We start from the raw sequence: 16914 nt of genomic DNA on the forward strand, positions 1-16914 counted from the left end.
CCTTCGTCTTTAAAATGGGATTATTCTGTATGTATGAACAAACATCCACTCCACAGACGCACTTCGTCTGGCCTCTATTTTCTTTAATGATGTTTTCCAGAACAGCTTGAAATTAGATGTACACATTGTGTGAGGGGCTTTTGCATCATTTCTCACACTAACACATGTGTGAGCCTTTCAAAGCAATGTCCCCCCCCCCGCAGACATCATCCATCCAGTGACTCTTTGAGTAACACACAGCCTGGGAAATATTCTTTTTCCAAAGGTCATCTCCAGATAAAAAAAAGCCTCCAATAAAGACTCTCTTGACTCTGCTTTCAAAACAAAGCAGCCGGTTTATGAAGCCTGTCTGTTCGTATATTGACCAGTCAGCAGAGGACATTCGTGTCTTTATGATTTCAAACAAAGAGGTGAGTTAAGGCTCTTTGACCTCCGACTTTTCAACTTGGACCCCGTTCAGCTTTCTAATGACTTCCTGCTGCCGTGCTGTTTGATGTGCTGTATTGGCAGAATCACATTTCTCTGGTGCAAGCTGAACAACCAGAACAGTAATGTTATTCATTGCTTCAGAGGGCCACCTGATCCACACAAGAGGGTGCCTTCACTCTCTTATTAAGCACTGTTGGGCATTTTAACAATTGGCTCGGGGTTATTTCCTGCAAGGTACGAGGTACTTTCATTCAAATCATGTAAAAAGTTTTTCGTTGTGGCGTGGTGAATATCTAAGTGAGATCTGCCTTACTGTTACTTGGTTTGTCCCGTTTACATTTGCTCGGTTCAAACAAATGAATATGGCTGCAAGAATGTCGTTTGGCGAACGGATGCTTGGTGTAGCCAAACGATTGCAACATTTTTTATTTTCCCTTGTCCGTCATCTCGGCGTGGCTGGTCTGAGTGGCAACGTCACCCCTTCTTGTCAGGTTGTCGCATCTTGCAGGGCAGGCTGGCCTTGGCATCATGCAGCAGTAACATGCAGTCAGCTGTTCCTGCAGGCCTGACGGTGTGTATATTTGAATATAGTTTGTTAACATCCACATTAGGGATTCTTTTGAATGCACACTGTCATGGGATTTTTATTTGGAGCGTTCCTAGTGTCATCATCCACCTCACAGGTGGACTGTCCTAAAGCTACTTATCCACAACGTCACCTGACCCTTTGGTCAACCCAGAGGAGAGCTCGTCTCTTCACTCAGAGACAATTGAAAAATGCTCAACCTCATTGACTTCATGTTGTACATGATCAGGTCAGGTGTGGAGAGGTAACACTGGTCTGCAAATCTGTGTATAACAATGGACAACAGCCTTCACTTTATTTGTTCGTGCTCTGTTTTTACATAGCGTGGTGTCATGGTTTGGCAACCTGTTACTTCAATCAAATAAAAGTGCACAAAATAGTTACATCATATCAAAGCATTCACTTACCATCCATCCCTGGTGTCCAAACATCCCCCACCCACCCACCGACTTCTTCACGAGGTGGTCCCAATGATCGATGGCTGCAACACTCCAACAAGCATGCTGCACTGGAAGACGACAACATCCTGCACAGTTCAGCAAATCTTTCAATCAAAGTCGACCTTTCAAAAGTTTACAGCTCAAAACAAGCAAGAAAGACAAAGTGTTCAACTGTGCACAGCTGAAGTAGCTCATGCTAACAGTTAACCTTATTGTTAAAAGATGAGAACCCGTCACAGGCAGACATGTCCTCATGAAGTTGTTGTGTTTATTTATGTCAACATTTAGAGACAAGACAGTGGACAGAGTCAGACATCGGGGAGAGAAAGGGGGGAATGACATGTGGGAAAAGGAGCCACAGGTCGGATTCAAACCTGTGCTGTCCACTGTAATGGGAGATGCGCACCAACCGCTAGGCTAGCGGTGGTTTACCGCAGCGGTCTCCATTTCAAATACGCTGCAAGTCTTTTGAAGGAGTGCACTGTCGGCACGCGTCTAGCTGGACAGAATGTGACAGCCCCGGACAAGAAACGCACCCTCAGACAGGAAGGAAACGCACAGAACGTCCGGTCAATTTAAAAACAAAATACAATATACAGAAACGCTTTGATTTCCACACATCTTGTTTGTAAATTCACTGTTGACAATGCCTGGTCTGTGGTCTTGGTTAGTTTAAAGTCCATTTTTGGACAATTTCACGGTGTGTGACATTTGCAGTGAATGTGGTTGAGCAGAGGAATCTGTTGTGCAAGCGTGTGTGTATGTCAAGGGCAATTGGAAATTTTTAGTTTTTAAATTTGTGTGTGTGTGTGTGTGTGTGTGTGTGTGTGTGTGTGTGTGTGATGTTTTAATGATGAATTAAGGAGGATGAGAGTGTGGGAGGGACAGAAAGGTAGAGAGCAAAAGAGAGGGGAAGTGACAGGGATGTTTGTGTGTGCCTGTGTGTATGATGTGGCTCTTCAAAGTAACAGTAAAAAAATGGCTCTAAGTAAGTCACGTTTATTTATAGAGCACCTTTCACAGATAAAGATCACAAAGTGCTTTACAACAATAAAAGGCGAGTAACAGTTAAGAACAGAAACAGCATAAACAAAACATACAATATGTAAAATAGAATAAAACAGCTACTGGTCAACCAAAAGCCTGTCTGAATAACAGTGTCTGACTGGTTGGACACTCCTGTGCTATGCTGCAATGACCTCATGAAGTTTTAACTCCTGATAAAGCACAAAGACTTTTTATATTATTCCATGAAAGCAAAATGTTCACTGAATCCAATTTCTCATAAGATTGCCTCACGCTGTTTAAAGCTAAATCAATCTTAATGTGATTAGTATGTATGATTCAATCATCCCTCATATTCTGTATATTGATTTGCTATGATTGAGCAACTCTCCACAGCAAAATTCCATTTCTTATGTAGCACAGAGAGCGATGTGATCCTCTTTTCCTAAGCAAACGTATAAAAGCATTATTAGGACATCAACGTCCCCCCCCCCCAGAAGGAAAAGGCTGATTAAGGCTCCATATTCAGATTATCCCGTATTTGATCATGTCTATAAACCCCTCTATTTGCTGCTCAGAACAGGCTATTTCTGTGTCTGTAGCTTTAAATATGTAAATGAGCTGTGTCTGACCACGCCCCCTCTCTGGAAGGGCTCGGGTGTACTCGCTGCTTTCAGGCTCCATGTCCTATTGCTTACGGTGAGAAGGCAGACTCAGAGGGCAGAACAAACACCTAGCTGTGGGAGTGTCACCCACCTGGGGGAGGGGCTACTGCCCTTTGTGATGTCATGAAGGGAATATGCTCCAAACGGCCTGTTGGAGCACACATTTTCTGGTGGAGCAGGCAGAAGATGGAGAGGATGGACTTTTCTCATCATTGTTTTGCGTTTTTAGAAAGACCAGAGATACATACAAGGGTTCAATAAAACATATTAAACTGTACTGTGCATAATGTGTGACCATTTTATGAAACATTGGTTCTTAAAGGTACACGGGAACACAGGAAACAACTGATTTAATGCTGAGAGAAGTTATCAAGATCTCCCTCTTCTACCTGTACAGACAATATCTGTCAAATACAAAACTTCACCTTTGTTTGAGTAATACATAGGACAAGTGAAGTTGATGGAAATCATTATTTTCTTACACATAGAGTATACCTCAGTGTTAGCTCCAGGGCTTAACATTAACTACCAACAACCTGCTAAATTCAGCTGGATTCAAGGAGGGGTGTGTGACACATGCACTCTGAATCATCCCTATAGCAGGTTGAAATAATAAACTGCAATACACTATACAACACAACAACGTCCATTAGCACTACCTGCACACTGTGTTCACTCATCTTGCCATAATGCAGCCCATATTGCCTTGTTCTTTCATGCTAGTGACTTTGTTTCCTGTGGAGAAACATGGTGGAGATGTGAACTGGAGGAGCTCTGTGGCGGCAAAACAAAACCCTGAGGGGCAGACAACACACACGAGAGATAATCTGGTGATGAAAGGAGGAGACGAAGAAAAAAAAAACTGCTCAATGAAAAGTGGTTTTCAGGTCGAGATGTTGGTGTGTATAGTTGTTTGTTAAATTTAAACTGGTTTTTAATCAAGTTTAAGTAATTTCTCCAAAATCCACAATTATGGCTTGTTAAAATGCTGAGTGACTAGTAACACTGGAAAAGGACCAGCCACAGTGGCTGGTGAGCAAACAAGTTAAAACCAAGCCCTGGTGTCACCTCACATGCTTTCTGACGGACTATGACAGTGTCAGCCAGCTCCTCTCACCTTCCTCTCTGCTTCCAGAGTCCATCTATTTAATCCTTTCTTCGTCCCAGTTGGAAGCATCAAATCAGCAGGAGAACTACCACAAGCATAAATGTTAAAATGATAACAAGCTGAGTGGAGCATGGGGAGGATGGACACATTATCCCGTGACTCTCTGCCAGGCTCAGGAGGGAACCTGCAGAGCGAGAAGGGGGGAGAAAATGGATGGATTCTCTGTCATTTGTGTTCAGCTAAACTCCACTGAACTGAAGCTGGTCCGACAACACAGCGCTGTCAACATTTCTCTTGTTAACAATGTATTTCAGCTGGGAAATCTGAGCAGGAACCATTGTTTCCTGTGAACCTCCTGCTGAGAACAGGATGACAATTACTTCAGCTGCAGGAGAGCAAAACAACCCAATTAACAGGTTCAGGTGTTTCTCTCATTTAACCCTCAAAAAAGAACTGCAAAGCAACCTGTCACATTAATGCAGACAGTTTTCCTTAACGGATGTCAAGAAGGAAAAATGATGGTTTAATCTGTTTTTCTCCCCTAAAAGTTTACCTCCCCCTTCAGAAGTTGTACCAAATGAAAAATCAGTGCTGTGTTTGGGTCAAACTGTAACATGATGCAGACCACACACAGGACTGGATGGGTTCATTTCACATTTTGTGGGTCAGTAGACACTCAGGTTATCAAATTAATGAATTTTTGAACATATTGTGAATTTTCATAATATGTTCCATTTTATATAATATGCTGTATGTATCACAACCTACAGAAGCACAGTGGCCTTTAGGGTGTACCAAGCGTTGTTTGACATGGTCTCTGATGGGTCAAGAACAGTAGAGTCTGGAGAAGACTCAGACCTGGACCCCTAAGACATTTAACAATGTGGTGCAGTATATTTTTAAATAGTATTCGAGATATTTAAATCAACATATAAAGCTACTGTAAATGTACATGTAAAAGTGGGCGTGGCCATTTTTCCACCAAGGAGTGGATTTTTTTTTGACAAATGTTTACAATGATAAAACAAATCTCTAGTTTGATCCTTCACAAGCTGCCTAAAGCTTGACTTTAAAGATTCACTTTTTCAATTTCTCGCTATAGTACCAATAAGGTTGTAATCCAGGCAGGCCGACTTTGAGCCGCTCTCATAGATGTTATGCTCAGCAGAAGTTGGAAGTCATCTCGTAGAAATGACGTGTTTTTGATTCGGGGGAACTATTGTGTGATTTTCACAACATTTAGCGCCCTCTGCAGACCTATCCTGGAATGGCTCCAGCGTTTGTTCAGCTCAATCATCCCCATGATTAGTGTGGCAGCCCTGGCCAGCGTTATGACGAACTCTACAGAAAAAAATAAGTCAACTTTAGAAATCCCAAAGAAAATACATCAGGGACTGAAAGTCTATTACTTTTAAATCTGAAAAAGTAAATCACTGAGAAAATGAAATGATTTAACCTTTGCTTTTCCAAAATATTCCATTTGTAACCAATATAACTCATTAACAGAAAGAGTAATATTCTTTACTCAGTGATTCATTTTTCTTTTCCCTCGGCTAAAAAGAAGAGAGATTTTTGGAAGTTGAACCTGTTCTGTGTTACAGCATGTAAATAAGTGATAAAGGAAGTTTTTCTGTCTTTTTCATTTGAACCACATTCTTTATTGTGTGTATGTGTGTGTGTCATCCAATGCAGAACTGTAAATTAGTATAGTATGTATAAAGAAGTATTTGAGTAGAAAAACAGAAAGGAAGCGGATCTGAGTGCTCGCTCTCCCCTCATCATCAGTGGAAATCCACAGCCGGCTTTTAGAGTTTCGACCGATTTAATGTCAGGAAGGAAGCAATTTAATACCTGGTGTTGGGTTCTAGTATAATACTGCAGCACAAACAAGACACATTATCGGGTCATTTGGTTGTTGTCAGAGTCTGAACAAGAAGTGCTGCAAAAGAGGAGCGAGTGCAACGTGCAGGAATCTGCCTTTGACTTTCACTGATGGGAATAAAATGAGGAGTGTTGTTTGTGCACATGATCATTATTTATACTGTATGTCTGTGTTGATGCAAAATCCTGCAGTTCTTTAAGTGTCCGCTTAAGACTGGCTCGAGGAACACTGGAAGTCACAAACACAGCTGACATTGTATCTGACACTTCCCCATGTATTGCTCTGTGAATATGTTTTGTTGACCTCAGGGGGAAAGTACATGTTCCTATGGAAACACACCCACTACACATACCCATTCATTCCTCTCTCAGTTGAGCTCATTAATGAGCTAATAACAGATGACAAAGGAACCAATAGGAAGCTCCCAAGGTACCAGTAACTGTCGCCATGTTTGTATCAGAATCAGAATCAGAATCAGATTTATTTGTCATTGATACAGGTACAAGTACAAGTACAACGAAATTGCTTTGGTCAAAGAGGACCGGTCTGCAGCGATACTTCGCGCTGACCTGGCTTCATCTCGGAACCTTTGGAGAGGGAGGGGGAGGGCGTGTTACAGGAAGGATGCAGGGTGAGGGGGGGGGCATAAAAAACACTACTTCCATGCTATGCCTGTAGATGGAGGCACAGATTGAATGCAGGGAAAAAACATTGCCCTTAACACAAACATACAGTAGCAGAGTGTGTAAGGGTGGGAGGGAAGACGGTGTGTGCAGGGAGCGTGCGTCATATGTTTGTTTGTGCGTGTGTGCCTGGCCTCCCCGGGCTCGCTCAGGTCAGAATGTTCTCACTCGCGATAGCTGGCGAAAACACTGCGTGTGCTGCGGAGACAACCTCGGTGCCTCTCAGAGTTCGCTGATAACATTGCGAAAACACAAGCCCACTCAGTGGAGACGTCCTTGGCCTGGGCTCCTCCGGCAGAAACAACAGGTGCATGTGGGGGGTTGGGAGGGGGGTTGGGATGGGTAGCGTTGGGAGCGTGTCTCCGTCCTTGTCCATCCGCGGAGGAAAACTTTTCATCTGTGGGAACCAAATTAAATCCAGCAACTCCTTTAGGACGGGGGGACACATGTTTGTCTGTCCCCCCTAAAGTATTTCAAGTCTGGCTCTCAACAGGTTCATCTCGCCTTGCATCACAGTGAGCTTTCCCCAGATGCCATCCATCCTTCGGCCGAGCTCGGCCAGCGCCACAGTCTGTGCTCCAACAGCTTTGCCCATCTCGATCATCATGACCGGCAGCCTCGGTGCCTCCGCCAGAGCTTCCCGCCGTCTTCCCAATTTTTCGGTACACCAGAGCTATGCCAAGGCCAATCAGCATTAGACCGGTGAAAATTTAGCCGAATATGTACACATCCTCAACATCTTCCACCAAAAGCACTCCCAGGCACATGACTCTCCATGTACTCCACGGATCCATCACGTACCCAGCAGCGTTCGTTCCGTCCGGGCAGGAGGACTCCCCCGGTCCAGTGGATCTTGTAGAAAAGATCTTGTCAATTGCGTTGAGAGACCAGCTTGTATGAAACAGGATAAGTGTGTGCATTAAGCAGTGTGCATGTACTTGTGATTATAGTGAGGAGTGTGTGTAGCAGAAGCTGATGTTTTGCATATTGTATTTTTCACATCTGTATTAATTATTTGTATTTATTCCTTGTATTGCCTGAGCCTGAGACAAATAACGAAACCTTGACAAAAAGTGAAATAGGTCTGATTAGTAATTGTCATCATGGGTTGTTTTTAGGTTTTACAATACGACGACGTGTTGTTCACAATAAGGTGTGTCGCTGGCATGATTGACAGGTGGGCGTGATGTAACAGTTTGTCAGGAGGCTCCGGCTCTCAGCCTGTCGTCGGTTGGACTGAAAGTTGGAGTGAAACAGGATTTCATGCATGGCGGCTGCTGACGATGAGCCTGTGGAGCCCCCTGCAGTCACACACTGATGACATCACTCAGACTCCACCCATTAATGTTAACAGCCTATGCCCCCCCCCCCCCCCCGTCTGCAGTATTCACTGTCCTTTCTCTGAATAAAGGAATAAAAGCCCCAGCTTTAAAAACATGTTTATATAACTTTGTGTTCTTGTTGAGTTATATTTAGAATATATGAAGTTCCCATTTTCTTTTATTTGGTCTTTCCCTTCCTCTTGCTTCTGAATTTCCCTGTGTGTGTGTGTGTGTGTGTGTGTGTGTGTGTGTGTGTGTGTTTTTATTTTATTTTGTATGTCTTGTCTTTAGTGTTTCCTGTTTTACTTTGTAGTTCTCGTCGTAATGTTTCCCTCCGCTGTGATTGGTTGCCACACCTTGATTGTCTCCAGCTGTGTAATCAGTCACACCTGTGCTGATGACTCCAGTGTCTGCTTGTTGTCAGTGTTCGGTCTGTGCTGTAAGTCCCCGTGTGGACGGTGAGCTCCTGGTCTTCCATGTTTGGAGTTTTCTGTCGGAGTCATCGTGGACTTGAAGAAAAGTAAGTCTTTATTTGTCACATAGACTCAACATGTACTTTATGGCTTTATTACTTTACACTGCTTTTCATTGACTTTATTGCTTGACTTTTTTTTGATTCAATTGAATTAAAAAAATACTTAATTTGTCCCTGTGGGGCAATTCAAAGAAATTGAATTAATATTTGTGTGATCTGTTTGTCTTTTCATCTCTTTTTTTTCTGCTTCTAATATTTCTTTACTTTCTCTTTATTCTCTTTGATCTCTTTTTATGATCTTTATTCCTCTTATTCTCAGGAAATCTTGGACTCTTGCTTTGCTTCGGTTCTGATGATTGTTTGATCCTGTTTGTAGGATCATGTTGTGTTTTGTCTATTTTCTTGTTTTTTTGGCCCTTTGAGTTTGTGTTTGAGACGTCAAACACTTCAAATTCATATTTAGTTTGAAATGTCATTCTTTCACATTTCATCATAACAAGTGTTAGGCTTTTATTTTGAACGTTGAAGCCTTCTTAAACTGATTGTACTTGCTGTTTGAATTTCACCTTGCTTTTATTTTGAAAGAAAGTACAATAAGTACTTCCTAGACATTGACTTAACCATGAATAAAGGAGCTTATTACAGGTCACAAACTAAAGTTAGGCAGCTAAAAGGAAACGCTAACAAAGGTACCTGTTTGATGTGATGTTACTTTGGACTCTTTGGTTATGCTGGCTGAGAGTTTACAGAGTGAAATAAGATATTCAAACGGTGCAGAGAGTCTTTAGTCCTGAAGACTTTTTAATCATTGTGATTTATATTTAAAAAAAAAAAAAAAAAGTAGGAGCTTTGATTTCAGACCTGAACTGAAAATGAATGAATGTGTTTTTCGGTTACAGTACTTCCCTCTGACTCGTTGTATAAATAGACTAAAACTTTAGCTTCAGAAACTGCAACTCATGGGTTCCCGGAAAAGTTTCCTACTTCTGGGAATGTGCTCAATACAAATCCGAGGTTTTAAATTGTCTCATTACAGCTTGATAGGATCTATGCAGTAAGTAATTTCTGTGCTGGCTTCATAATTTGCCTGACCTCTGATCTGTTGGCACTCTGATGACTCTTTGTGAGGCTGCTCAGTGGGAGCTGGAAGCTGCCTTTCTCTGGAGACGCTTGATGAATTCAATGACCAAATTTGTGCCAAACATCAGAGAGCTTGGCACTAGACTCGACTCCAACAGTCCCTGAGCACCAATTATCAGACCTTATTTAGTTTCACTGCACAATATGAGGCTCTCACATTCAATTTAGGTCTAATGAGCAGGAAAGCCAGTTGCCAGAATTGTTCAAAGGGGTCCACTGGAGAGATTTCACAACTTGTCTGCCACTACTATTTAACATGCATTACTTACTCTTGTGCATTAGTTAAAGATTGTTCGACAAGCACATTCATGAAACAAAGTTAGAAAAGATGGATCAACAGAAGCTGATCAAAATCAATAATTTAAGTCTATTTTTAAAGGATGGTCAGTAACTTTTTGTTTTTATTTATACAAACATAAAACTGCTCAATTATCACTCATGAGGACTGCAGACTGTGTCTGTAGAGACCCCGGTCCTCTGCGTGTATTTCAATGGTTTGGTTGATATGGGACGTTGGGAGTTCAGGAGAGGATGTAATTCAGTGATTGGATGTGATTCAAAGAGGCGAACACAACAGCAGGGATGTAGAGAGAAAAGGAGAACATAGAATCATCATCAAATGTTTCAAAACAAGGGTGGACTCTGGGCTGGCTTTTAGTTGACACTGCGTTAGCCTGATCTCTGTTGGACTTGCAGGTGCCAAACGCGTGCTAGCTAGTAAATGTACACACTACATCCTGCAGTGAGTGAGTCCAGGAGGAGGGGCCACATGTCCATGTTGTGTTTACAAGCTGCAACAAACAATGCTACTGACTCCACCTTTAACCATAATGCAAGTCTGCAAAGTAGGCCCAGACTAAAAGCAAACATTTCAGAGATACACATCTGAGGAAGATTAAACTGGCATGAACAAATCAAGCCATCCTTTTGAGCCACATCTGGTTGGAAAAGGTGAAAGCTGTTGACTGTTGGTGTAACTTTCCTCCAGATCTTCTTCTTGCATGAAGAGACGGATCTTATTCATCTTCAAAGGTAGTAAGGCACACGAGGGAATGTCAAATTGCCGTAACCTGGCTCCTGTCTCTCCTTTTAGCAGTCTGTATGACTTTTTGTCGTCTATCCAGAGTTTATCTTGAAGTCTGATATCAGATTGAAGGGACACCTAAGAGATTCAGATTCTTCCACGGTCAGGTGGCGTGCCATATGGTGAGCCTGAGCGCCCTTCTGATCGCCCCCAGTCTCCCCACAGGTTCCCCCAAGATGACGGAGTGTCCCATAATCACAGCTCGAACCCCACAGAGGTCGACGATATCTTACATGTGACCTCAGACACCAGTAAGGCTGCATGTCTTTTTCACAGTAGGACATGACACATCTCGTTGCCTTCTGTTTGTGAACATGTCATACCATGTGTGTACCTTCTTCTTGTGATTGGTCAGTCACCATGTAGCAGCTGATAGGGGACGTGGTCCACAAAGCATCAGGGGAAAAGTCTGAATCAGAAAAGTATCCGAAGCCTGGTCAGAAGCAGGCAGAGGGTCAGAGAGACCTTTAAATGGGGCTCATAATAACAGTTAATGATCTAAGCTCTACTTTACAGTCTATATAGAGATAGATACACTTTATTGATCCCAACCTGGGAAACGGAGGCGTCACAGAAGCAAGACATTAAACATACAATGTTTGTAACAAAACAATATAACCTGGAATCCAAAGTAGTAAAAAATACTAAAATTGTATAAAATACAAAAACTAAGAATAAAAATAAGATATATTTTACGCATTCAAAATATCGAGAAATTAACTGTATCATACTTTATGTAAGTCATGTAACTGAATGTAAACCTACTTTGCTGGAGATGAACATGACAGCAGTATTGATATCGAGTGTAGACTAGTTATCAGCTCAATTAATTAGAGTCCAGATGGCTCCAAGCCGTTGAACAGCAGCAGGAACTTCCTGTAACACAAACTGGTTTGTCTGTGTTTGATGTGCATCAGAGGATCAGTCAGGATTGGTAGAAGTGGAAGTTGCTGTTTATGTACATGCAGATATGCAATGTAAGTGACCTTTGACTGAGAGCGTCTTCAAAATGAGATCTTTTAGAGTTAAGCTTGTTTGGAGCACCGGGTCATACTGAATCATTATATCACTACCCACTACTCGACAAGAGCTAAAAGATCGGGTGCTCTGAAAGCAGCTAGAAAATCCCATGTTTGGCAGACGTTCAAGCAGTGTGCTGATTTTTCCCACAGCGGAATTTGAAACCAGTACGGGCCAACATATGACTCCCAGAGCTCTATGTTGAGATACTTCCAAGTTAACAGGCCAAACATATGCAGGCAGCATTTGGCTTCAGATCAGCCGGCATGTCTTCTTGACTCCGGGGCCAACTCACAGACCTCGTGTTGGAATCTCGCACAGTACCCATAAGGATTGATTCCTTGGCAGCGGAGGCGCATCATGCCACATTCCTCCGAGTCTGTAAACGGATCTGTGCTCTCTCACTTGGCTGATTAAATAAGACTGGCTGCTGTGTCTGTAAGCCTTCATGCTTACCTTTTCGTCTAATGAATGACTAAATCGGATTGCTGGGTCGACTCGCTCCTTCTACGGTATCTGGTTCTGTGAACTGTCTGGATTCACGTCTGCTTTGTTCCTCCATGGAGAGGAGGTTTGTGGGTTTTGTCTGAAGGTACTGATGCTAGTCTGTCTGAGTTAAGGCCACTGTGAGCATGTTGTGTCGCATTGAATAAGCATCTGAAAGGTTTGTTTGCCATTTTAAAAAAACAAGGTCATCAATGAGATCTCTATAGTTCAAGGTCAGCCTTCCTTGTTGCGGACGACCTTCAGAATTGTAACCCTCACTGGTTGGTCCAAAATAAATATATCCACATGCAGCAGAGAATTTCATGTTTGTTTGTTTTTTTCTCTTTATGACACGATTTCCTCATTTGTTTTATGGATAGGCTGCGATATGAGATGTGGGGTAGAGTGCTGAGCACAGGAGGAGCCCCCCCCCCAATTTAGGCACAATTTACCTATCCACTCTTAAAGCTGAGGAGGAGGAGACAGTGAAGACGAAGATGTTGAGAGTTCAGGTGAGAGTTTAGGCTCGAAAACGACCCGCCTATTTCTGCCACCTTTTGAAACACATCTGGCACGCCAAAAATGTTTCACATTTCTGACCAAACGTAAAGGTTTCTTGCCAATGTCCCGGGAGTCTTCCCGCTGATTACAGGACGCCATGTGCCGTGACCTGGTCTTCCCTCCCATTGGAGCCGCTCAGGGCTTGTCATGGTGTGCTGCTCATGACGACACCTGTTCATTTCCTCACAGCACACATGCTGACATGCTGTCAACAGATGGGTTTGACAGCCCACCTGGTCAGAACCATTGTCCGTCCTTTTTTGCAATATCATACTGTACAAGTGACGTTACAAAAAGGGCATCGATGTGCAATTTAAAAAAATGCATGTTGTGGTGTTTTTATTTCTCCCTTCAATACTAATTTAAAAACACCAGCTCTAATTTAGTTACATAAAGTTGAACCTATGGCTCTGCTCTGCTTGTTACCCAACAACACTCAACGAGGCTGGAAGCTCTGCTGCTCCTGCTGACATAGCGGCCTCTAATTGGCTCGGGGTTCAGTGTCAGTACTAACATTACAAATACACACACACACACACACACACACACACACACACACACACACACACACACATGAATGCACATCAGCCACATGTTGAGCACCTGAGGCTAAGCAGAAGGAGCTGATGTATAATTAACATGAAATTGAAAATGTCCCTCTGTCTGTCTGTCTGTCCATCCGTCTGTCTTTTCTATTCAGTCTAGCTCTGTGTTGTGTTCGCTGGCTCAGCCTTGAGTTGTAAAGATGAAATGTGAAGGCAGGTATAGAGACTTGTCTGGTTTCTGCCTCCTTTTTGATTTATGGACAAAGACACACATTGGTTTGTCGACTGCCTTTTTGACACCTTGAGCTTGACATTTTTGCCAAGTTGGTTTGTATAGTCACTGGTGAACATATTTCTATTAAAAGTACTTTTTTTTTTTTTCTTGACTTGCTTATACGGCCTCAAGTGGCCAATTGAAGAGCTCGAGTACTTAGCATTTCTATTTCGTATAATATTATAGCCTCAGCGCTGGCTGCTTGGTTTATTCTAAGACTTGTTTAAATCAATATTTGAAAATATGACAAGTTCTTAGTCTGGAGTATCTTGGAGTAGGGTACTTGACACAGTCTAATATTTACTGCAGCTGATTGGACCTCAAGGTAAAAACTAAGTGTAATAAACTGGATGAAACGCATCACAGGAGAGGAGATCACACTAGTCTCTGTCCATCAGAACGACATTGTCAGCTTCACAGGCCCTCGTTAGGATGTCTCACATTCATTGTTGAATTTCACAGCTTGTTTGATTAAAGGAATTAGAAAATGAACTAAACTGCCTTTAAGTGCTTACTCCAAACAAAAGCAGTCTGTAATAGGGAAGACAGTTACAAATTCTTCATCAGCACTGCCACCACTTCCCACTGTTCATCTCTCCTCAGCTCAATATTTCCTCCCTTTCACAAGTGCTGCGTTGAGGACGTAAGCACCTCCGGAATGAACCATGTCAGCAAACAATCGGCTTACAGCCTTATCTGCAGTGGAGGTGAGCTAGCTATATCTGATCACACCTCAGATCTGAGATGTGATAAAGCCTACTGCTCTGTGCCAGTCGATAGTTGGCACCCTGACCTCAGCTGCTGTCTGTGTCTCCGCTGCTGCAGCACACACCAGGCTATGCTAATGATAGCTGTTTTAGATTTCGGAGTGATTGGTGAGACCACCTGTCTCTCCTTAGATGTGTCATCCTTACCTACACACGAACAGTATGTCTAAAAACAAAACACACGGCATTCTCATGTGCACACAGGCAAAAGTGGAAGTTGCACCCTGCAACAATTTACCAACAGTGTCGCGTGCAAAATGTGCATTCTTACTTTGACAGAGAGAGAGAGGGGGGGGGGGGGGTGCTAGGTGCTAGGCTATCAGCGCTCCAACATCAGCATCTTCATCGTGTGTGTGTATACTGTTGAAAGAACATGAACACATGTTGATGATCATCATGAAAGACGACAGAAGAAGAGCAGTTTGTACATTAAAGATGGACATGTTCGTTGTGCCTTTGAGCTTCATTACAAGTCGGATATTTTCCTCTGCTCTCCACCAAAATGGTGAATGAACAACTTAAAAAAAAAAAAAAAAGTTTCCCTGTTTGGCTACAAATCCACTTTGTTCTACCGTTCTGACATTTTCCATCTGCTGCGCGTTGCTGAGGATGATGCATTGCACATCACACCAAACTTAAGTGTGGAAATGAAAACTATGGATATTTTACCACTGATATGGAAGAGTAAGTGGAAACATCAGTCATGCTGAGAGGCCGTACACTTTCCTTATTGAACAAAGCAACACTTGATGTATGGGCTTCATATAGAAGAGTTTTAACTTGCATCACGGTAACGCCTAAAGTCAACCTCTCTCACTCATCTCGCGGTTTTTAATATTATCTGATTTTATCAAGGTGAAGTACGGAGAACAGTCTAATTTGCTTCCGAGGTCTGCTTTTTGCAGTGCAGCGACTTTTACTCTATTATAAAAAGCAATAAACACAGTGATGGATTCATGTATGACTGAATCCACAGCTGCACCGCGTGAGGACAAAAAAAAAAAAAAAAAAGGCTGAATCAGAGAGCAAAAGATGTAGCAGTCCATCGAATCCCAGCATGACCGCTGAGCTAAACACTACAGTATCCCGTCCAGCTGAGGCGACATGGAGCCATAAATAACCCGCATCTGCTTTTATGAGAGAGAGTTTATTACTGGGAATCGATACGTGCTCGGACTGCCAGCTTGGCTGCACATTTAGAAGTCGTGAAAATTTAGTGAGCGCAAAGAGAAGCATGTTAAGGTTCAGTACACAAAAGGTAAAAGGAAGATGCCAAAAAGGGAATAGAAGAAGGGATGAAACAACCTATTAAACGTCCAATCAGGAGGGAGGAACGTCTCCCATTTGGAAAAGAAGCTTGTTGGAAAAATCAGTGAAAACCTTTGACTGAGTGAGCGAGTGAGTGAGTAAGTAAGAGATATTCAGCATTTTCAAAATGTTGACGGTTTCTATTTGTGGCTTGTGAGTGTCAGCAGCATTGCTGTTTTGCATTCGAATGAGTGAAAGAACTGATGTTTCTCATTTGGAAGCCTTTCAGCGTGTCTGGCAAAGGTTGAAAATAATCACGTCTCTTGAATTTCACGTCAGGTCTTACCTAACATTTCATCAGTGCCTCCCACTTATTCTGACAGTAATTTAACTCACTTGAAATACCATTTTTAAGAAGGAGGGTTTTGTGTGGGACAGGAGGGAGGGAGCGGCGTCTTGATTGCTTTTGATCCTGATTTTGAAGAAAGAAAAAAAAAAAGACGGCCGTGTAGTCGGATGTATCGGGCCTCATGAGTGATGGCAGCCCCGTTGATGCTGGAGCGCCTGGAGTGTTCAAACTACAGGAAGTTTTCATCTCTTGTTCAAAGACTGGTCTGGCTCGAAGAGTCCCAGGAGTTTTTTTGGGGGGGAAATTTCCAATCATATTAAAATTAATGGCCTCTCTATTGAGAGGGGAGGAGAGAAAGTGACAGAGCGAGAGAAAGGATGGTTGAGGGGGGGGGATTGGTTTGTCTCATGTTTAGCCCCGGAGGTGACAAGTTTCTGCTTTTTTGTCTCAGTGGATAAAAGTGGCTTTGAGGATAACTTAAGTGTTTTTAATGAAACTTCAGATGTTGAACAGCTGGTTCACATCCTGATCGCTCTACATCTCTACCCCCGATAGTGTCACACTGAGAAACCTGGCAACAGGCAAGGCCACAGAAATGACTGTCGTTGACTACTGTAGAGGGACGTGTGTGTCTGTGTGTGTGTCTGTGTGTGTTGTGTGTGTGGAGCAATATTTCTTCCTCATTTTATCCATGTAGAAACAAACCTGCTCCTGGTGAGTGCGTCGTCAGTGAGGGAGGACCAGGACAACTTCGAGGCGTCTTTAAACGCTGCTGGCTCTTCGACAGCACAAAAGGTCCCGTTGAACCCTCGTGTTATATTTCTGCACCCTCGATCAAATGGATG

General features: G+C 42.8%; 1 long non-coding RNA gene across 1 annotated transcript in view; it reads left to right on the forward strand.

Moving 5' to 3' along the window:
• The first annotated feature begins 8544 nt into the window (after positions 1 to 8544).
• The window catches only part of LOC306829634, a 13543-nt gene continuing 5173 nt past the window's right edge, over positions 8545 to 16914 (forward strand). The window contains exon 1 of the long non-coding RNA XR_013779882.1: positions 8545 to 8640. This is a non-coding gene — a long non-coding RNA (uncharacterized lncRNA). The remainder of the gene's footprint in view (positions 8641 to 16914) is intronic.

The sequence above is a fragment of the Symphodus melops genome (genome assembly GCF_947650265.1).
Source record: "Symphodus melops genome assembly, chromosome: 9".
Classification (NCBI taxonomy): domain Eukaryota; kingdom Metazoa; phylum Chordata; class Actinopteri; order Labriformes; family Labridae; genus Symphodus; species Symphodus melops.